The 6876-nt window shown below is 57.2% G+C and overlaps 1 pseudogene; it reads right to left on the bottom strand.

Moving 5' to 3' along the window:
• Positions 1–5913: 5913 nt before the first annotated feature.
• On the bottom strand, positions 5914–6032 carry LOC111733821 (annotated as a pseudogene).
• Positions 6033–6876: the final 844 nt, after the last annotated feature.

The raw sequence follows: 6876 nt of genomic DNA, 5'->3' as shown, positions 1-6876 counted from the left end.
AGTTTTTTGAATAAGCTTCCACCAGTCTCTTATCTGCAAGATGCCCCGAAGCGCACGCCTTCAGCGTGCTAATGCTGCGTCACGAGAGAAGACGCCGGAACACTTCTCGGTGTCACGTAGTCTCGAAATCCTTCCAGAAGCCTCCATGGATCAGGGCGAACGGTCATAGCACGGGTCGTGGAAGACGCCGTCCTCGACGTTGGCCAGATGGACACGTCCGGACGGAAACTTCATTTGGGAGCACGTGCGGCTTGCAGCTGGGCAGGGAAGCAGGCCGAGGGGAGGGGAGCGGGGGTGCGGGCGCTGGCGAGGGCTTCTGGGAAGCCGCGTGCTTTGCACATCGAGATAACAGAGCACACGCTTGACCTCTTTCCCAGTGCTGCAGGGCGGTGCCTCTACGTGCATCCAAACTCTAGGAGCTGTCGGGGTCACGGAGCTGTGACAGGGCACGGGAAAGCCACGCCGTGTAAAGAGGGGGTGGGACGCCTCTCCACCGATGCGGCGGATTCATGTGTCCACTCGACTCAGCCGTGGGTGCGTAGATATTGGGGCGAACATTTTTCTGAATGAGACGGACATCCAAGTCGGTAGACCGACTAAAGCGACTCGGCCTCTGCTGTGTGGGTGGGCCTCGTGCAAGCAGCCGAAGGTCCAAATAGCTTCAGGAAAGAGGTCAGTGGATGGGGATTAGGGAGCTGAGACATTCCGCCGCCCCCACACCCCGGGGAAGGGAGGGGGCTGGAGACAGGGGTGTCAGACCAAGTGGCCGTGACTCCCTCCAGCTCCCCAGGGCACCTCGGTGGGAACTCTGGCGCTCAAACCCTTCTGCTGGCATGCGCACCCTTCCCTGTGCTGGGGGGTGAATGCTCTGATCGCACGGGAGGGGCTCAGCCCCCTGCCTGACCCCCAGATCTCGGCCGACGTGTACCCTTTACAATGAAACACATCGTCGTTAGCAGGGCGCTTTCCTGAGTTCTGTGAGTCACTGTAGTGAATTTTAGAAGCTGAGGGGCTCGTGGGACCCCCTGGATGCATAGCCGGTGTGGGCGGCCCGGGGACCCACAGGCGGGCGTGCAAAGGGATGGCTTCACCCGTCTGGCCTGCGCTAACCCGGGCACACAGGTCCAGAGCTGAAGCACAGTCACCCAGCCGTGGTCGCAGGCGAGAATCACGCAGCGGGCAGCATCCTCGAGGCTCCTGAAGGAGACGCTGTTTTGAGTGTGCTCTGCCCAGGAGAAGACCGAGGCACAGACTCAGCCATCAGCACGGGGTCCGCGGGGCCCGGCCGGTACCGGAACCCGGCGGGCTAGCCTCAGGCCCCTGCTCGCTCTCGTCCCTTCGGCTTCCTCGATTCGGAGTGCTCCCACTTGACGGAGACGCAGGCAGGCTGTCACTGCGCCCTCCGCGGCGACACGGGGGTCGGCATCGCCACGTCGCTGGCGGGCAATGCGCTGTCACGAGGCGTTCACGCGCCGAGACGGGACAGGGGCACGCGTGCACCGTGACCGTGTCACAGGAGCGGCACGGCCCCGTGGCATCTTCCTTGCCGTACGTGGAAGTGATTTTCTGGGATTTCGTGGAGAGAGAAATGCGGATGATACGAGCCCTGTAACCATGTTTGCCAGGGAGACGTTTTCCAGTACGATAGGGGCCTCGAGAACCCCGCTCTGCTGCCTTCAGGGAGCTCCGAGGACGCCCCATCGAGCGACGCCCTCGCCGCCTGCAGGACTCACACCTCCGCGAAGGACTCGGGTCTTTGATTGGCACCCGCGGGTTTTCGGGGCGGAAGTCCCGGAGGCAGCCCGTGGCCCTGGAGACTTCATCGGTCCCTGACGCACAGCAGGGCCATGGCGAGCGAGGCATAGGCTGCAGCACCGCGAGAGCTTGCGGATGAAAGCATTACAGCGGGAATTCTCAACTGAGTCCGAGGCTCGAGCTTCTCCCCAGACACCTTCCAGACTAATCCCACGACGCGGCAACGCGGTGCCTAGTGCTACGCAATCCGGTGTCATCACCGACGTATCGAAACGAAGACGTCTGAAACGTGCGCCCAGCCTGTTCCGAAATTATGTCCATGCTGGCGTGAGAGTCTGGCCTTCGCGTCTCGCTCCTGGGGACACCTTAGTTTGAGTTCCCCGCGGAGCAGACGTTGGGACAGAGTTGGGCGCACGGCGTCGAATCCAAACGTGACTCAGGGAAAAGTGACCGGGAGAAGGACCGGAGCTGAGGACAGGGCGTTGACCGGAGGGGACGGAGCCGGCCGCCGGGGCTCGGCCGTTCCGTGGGAGAGCCATTGGAGGGGAGGCGGGCTGTTGGACACACTGTCCCCAACCCAGGACAGGGGGCTGACGCATTTCACCCCTGACTCCCCGGCAGAGGAGCGAGGACACAGGACGGTGACTGGGAAGCTGTCAGCCTCCTTCACCTGTGGGTGGACTCGGGGTGTGGGGGTGACGCGTCCACGGCCCCGCACGGCGCAGGGTGTGGCGGAGGACACCTGCTGGGCGTGCACCCTGACACTTCCCCGCAGTCCCAATTTTCAGATGCTCAGAGCCTAAAGCACACCCAGCGCATCCTAACGCTGCTTCTGCAGTGCCTCCCAGGTGACAAGGGCCCCGTGCCCGGTCTGCACTCCTGGGTGCCCTACAATTCCCCCTGCTCGCCTCCCCCACACGAATGCGGGGCCACGAAGATGGGTGCCAGGCTCCCCTTAGGCCATAAGCTTGTCCAAAAATTAGTAAATAAGTAAACAGAGTCTCTTTCAAATGGAACTGGAGCGGCCGTCCCAAGGGACCTGCCTGCTCGTCTCATCTTCAAATCCTCAGGATGTTAAAATGGAACAGTCGTCTTTGGATGGGGACTGGTCAACCTGGCGTCCCAAAGGAACTTCTTACAAGGATGACGAGAAATCGGATGTCACGACTCCAGCACCGGTGACTCCGGACAGAGGAGTAAAGACACTGTTTAGAGTCGGCGTCACCGTGTCACGTGATCTGCACCGATAGCCACGCCTTCCTCCCCTGAACGTCCCTGTCCCCTTTCTCAGACACACCCGCTGCCTCTGTCCCCTCATCGGGACCCTGTCTGGGCTTCTGCCTGAGTCAGACATTCCCATTCTCACTGATGTCAGCTCCTGGCTCGTCCCCTCTCACTTGGCGAGGCTTTATTTTTAGGCTCCTACACTTCATGTGTGGACAGCCCTCCGCCATTACTTCATTAAACGAATGAGTGATTGATGACTGAACGGTCTCCTCCACGTTTAGTTCAAGCGCACAGTGGGACGCGTGCCGGCGTCCCGAGACACGCTCGCGCCACACTCAGAAGTCTGAAAGAAAAAACGAGTTTCTTCACACGTCTTCAAGTCACCTTACGATCGGACAGCACGTAAAATGAGTCATTAAAGTGAAAAATGTAAGAAGCAGCACGGAGAGATCGCGAGCATCTCCCACGATCCCTTTCTGTCTTCCTCACGGCTTTGAATAACTCGTTTCAAGTTCTCTGCAGGAAGGAGCCACGAATCAGAGTTTCCGCAGGGTCCACTCCCAGCTTCGTGTGCGCGAAGCACGGCCAGGCTACAGTGTGGACGTCACAGCATGAGTTTCGGAGGGTGCTCCCCGTGACCGCATTTGTCGTTTGAAATTTCCACTGTTTGTGACGGACACTTCCACAGCCCACTGGCGGAACGTGCGCCGGTGAGCGGAAGGGGTGGCGGTCACTTGTAAGTAACACGGGTTCAAGATCATCGCTGTTCAGCAGAAGGACGTGTAAAGCCACAAGCGTGAGTCACACATGGGATGTTGGATTTTCCAGTAGCTCCATTAAAAAAAAAAAAAAAAAGTGAAAAAAACGCAGGTGAAGTTACATCGAAAAGCGTCTTTGACATAAACGAGCACCCCCAAAATCACTTCGCCGTGTCAGTATTTTAGAAATTCCTGAGGCGTTCACGTTCATTCTTTTCTGCCGAGTCACTGACACGGGGCGGCTTCGGCAGCGACAGCGCGTCCCAGCTCAGCGTGGCACGTCGTGAGGGACGGTGGCCTCGCGTGGGGACTGCCAGTGGGGGCTGCTCGCTCGCTAACGCGTGGGGGGCGGTGCAGCCGTCCTTGGAGAAGGGGGGCTGGGACTCGGAAGGGGGTGGCCATCGACGGTGCGGAGTCCTCGCCGGGCCGGGCTACGCCTCCGTCCCATCCCCAACGGTGACGGCACTTGTGACCCAGCAACATGCGGTGGCGGAACCGTGGTTTAGAATATTCTGGAAAACTGAGCAGAGATGAACTCGAAGGAACAAGAGAGGGGGCTGTGGCCGCAGGACGTTCTGCATCCCGGGAACAGTGACACCTTCTCCTTCCCTCCCTCTCTGGAGTCATCGACGCCGACGCAACACAACATCGCCGAGAAATGTCCCCACTCTGCAGTGACCATGTCTCCATTCCTTCTCCACCTGAGTGGCGTGGGAGCCCGTGTTGGCTGGCCACGGCTGCTGTAAGAAAGTACCCCCGAGTCAGGGCCTTAAAACAGCAAGGTCATTAGCCCACAGTTCTGGAGGACGGAAGTTCGAGACGGGTCTGGCCGGGCCCACGTCCGAGGGGCAGCAAGGCTTTGCCAACTGCGGAGGGGGAAGCCTGCTTGTCACCGCGCCAGCTCCAGGAGCCCTCGAAGCCAGGGACAGTCCTCCTCCCGCGCGTCACGGGGATTCGGCCGCCTTCCTCGTGGTCAGCCGTAAGGACCCGTGAGATCCCGCGGGGCTGGCCCGGGATAACCCGACACACGGTCCCTGTCCTCGCAAGCGTGGCTGAGCCGCAGACGTCGCGCTAGCCCAAGCCCTCGTCCCGTTTCCCACGCTGCCTCCTGCGGTCACGGGTTCCGGGGACAGGCGTCTGGGGAGGGGCCGTGAGTCCCCTACCTCTTCCCCCTTCCGCTGGAGCTCTGCTTAACGCGCCTGCGTTTGCACAGAAACGTTCTTCTGATGCGCTGGGAGCTTCTGCTCCCTATTTATATTTATTTCCATTCTCATCATCGTGCTATGACTATGATGCGGGACGATGGATACATTGTAAGTCCAAAACATTTTTAAATTTTAGTTGTAAAATACGCAGCCGATCGTCCGTTCAAGACATCCACGGGTCCACGAACACCCTCGACCCTCCGATGAAACATATTGTCTAGCACGTCTTTATAAATTCTCTCTCATCCGCAGGCTTTGCAAAGGCTGCATCAGGGCACAGGCTGATTTTCCCCGTGAGACTTACGAGCGAAGCGAGGACAAAAAGCCTCCTAACACTTTCAGTCACTCGCGAATGCGTCGATGTGGCGAACGGAACGGCATGCTCGGTATAAACGTCCCTCCAGTTGGCAGCGACGTCCGCAGAGCCTGCGGTATTAGGGAGCCACAAGCCCTGTACGATCACACGCACGGGTCCTTGACTGTTAACTCTGTGTCACTTTTTTTTTCCTAGACAAAAGAATGAATTGTCATTTGATTGGACGTTTCCATCAGATACGTCTATCCTGGCGGATACGCACACAGCGGAACAAAGTTACACAAACTTTACAGTTAGAAATAGATACACGTCTAAGAACATTACGTTGCTTTAGCTTAAAAAAATCCACCTTCTCCCCATGCCCCGCACCCCGCGAGGGACTTACAAGTAGATGAGAAGCAGGAACTCAAACAGGAAAGCAAATCTGCTTTAAAACGAGGACGCGTGGCCATGGGCAGACACAGCTTTTTTTCTATCATTTGTGGTTTTGATTGTTTCGTGCTAGTTATTTGTAGCAGAGAATGCGAAATAGTGCATGATTAATAAACAAACAAAAACATATATATATATATAAATTTTTTTTTTTTTTTAGGTAAGGCAACAGATTGCAAGGACCTGGTCAGCGTACAATCCCTTATTTTTTCATTTTTTACACCTACAGCACCTGGTCTTCCTCGGTGGTCTGCCATCCGAGTCCAAAGCAGGCTCGACCCTGCTTAGCTTCCGAGATCAGACGCGATCGGGCGCGTTCAGGGTGGCATGGCCATGGACTGATAAACAAAACTATTAATAAACAGAAAACTACATCCAAACATGCTAAAGATTGTCGTTGCTTGATTTAAAGTGTGCCGTCGGGATGGCTGCCCTGGAAATGTGCGTTTGGAATACCGAAGGAAGCCGATCCGCTCGAGGCATGAATACCAGTGTCCACGCTGACCGCAGAGTCTAAGGACAGGGCCCCCCTTTTGGGGTGTGTCTTGGGACGATGGCTCCTCCTTCTCCTGTCACCAAGGGAGGCACGTGCTAGTCGTGGCTCCATCTGCGTCTTGCGTACGCGGCTTCAGAGAGTGTGAGGGCCAGGGAGGTGCCCTGGCCTGGAGACGCGCATCGCAGAAGGTGGTTCACCCGAAGCTTTTCACAACTATGTGTGACCGCGTCCTCTGCAGTGAGCAGCGGTCTAGGAACGGGGGACCCAGCAGCCCGCAAGATGGGTGAGAGCCTCAGCTACGTGGAACCCATGTCATGGTGCAGAAGCATGAAGTGTCGTAGGAGGGAGGGAGGAACCCGCGGAGGGCGAGAGAGAGAGAGAGAGGGAGAGAGAGAGAGAGAGCGTACTTCAATCCTTCTGACACCTTTACATGCTTAGGAACACCGCTGCAAAAGTCTGTGTAACCTGCAAAAATACTATTTTCTGGCCGTTTTCTAAGTGATGATTTAGCCGTCCTTCTGTGTGTTTGCATCAGGACCAGCAGCCAACTCCCGGTTAAAAGCAGGGAGATGGGAAACTATGTTGTCAGCATCTCATGCACGGTTCCCTATTGGCCTTTGTCTGAGTCCACGCTCACTCTTCCAGTCTGTTTTCAACTTCACACTCCTAATTGCCTAGCTAAATATT

The sequence above is a fragment of the Pteropus vampyrus genome, unplaced genomic scaffold (assembly GCF_000151845.1).
Source record: "Pteropus vampyrus isolate Shadow unplaced genomic scaffold, Pvam_2.0 Scaffold648, whole genome shotgun sequence".
NCBI lineage: Eukaryota > Metazoa > Chordata > Mammalia > Chiroptera > Pteropodidae > Pteropus > Pteropus vampyrus.
This window is presented reverse-complemented; position numbering and strand designations above follow the sequence as displayed.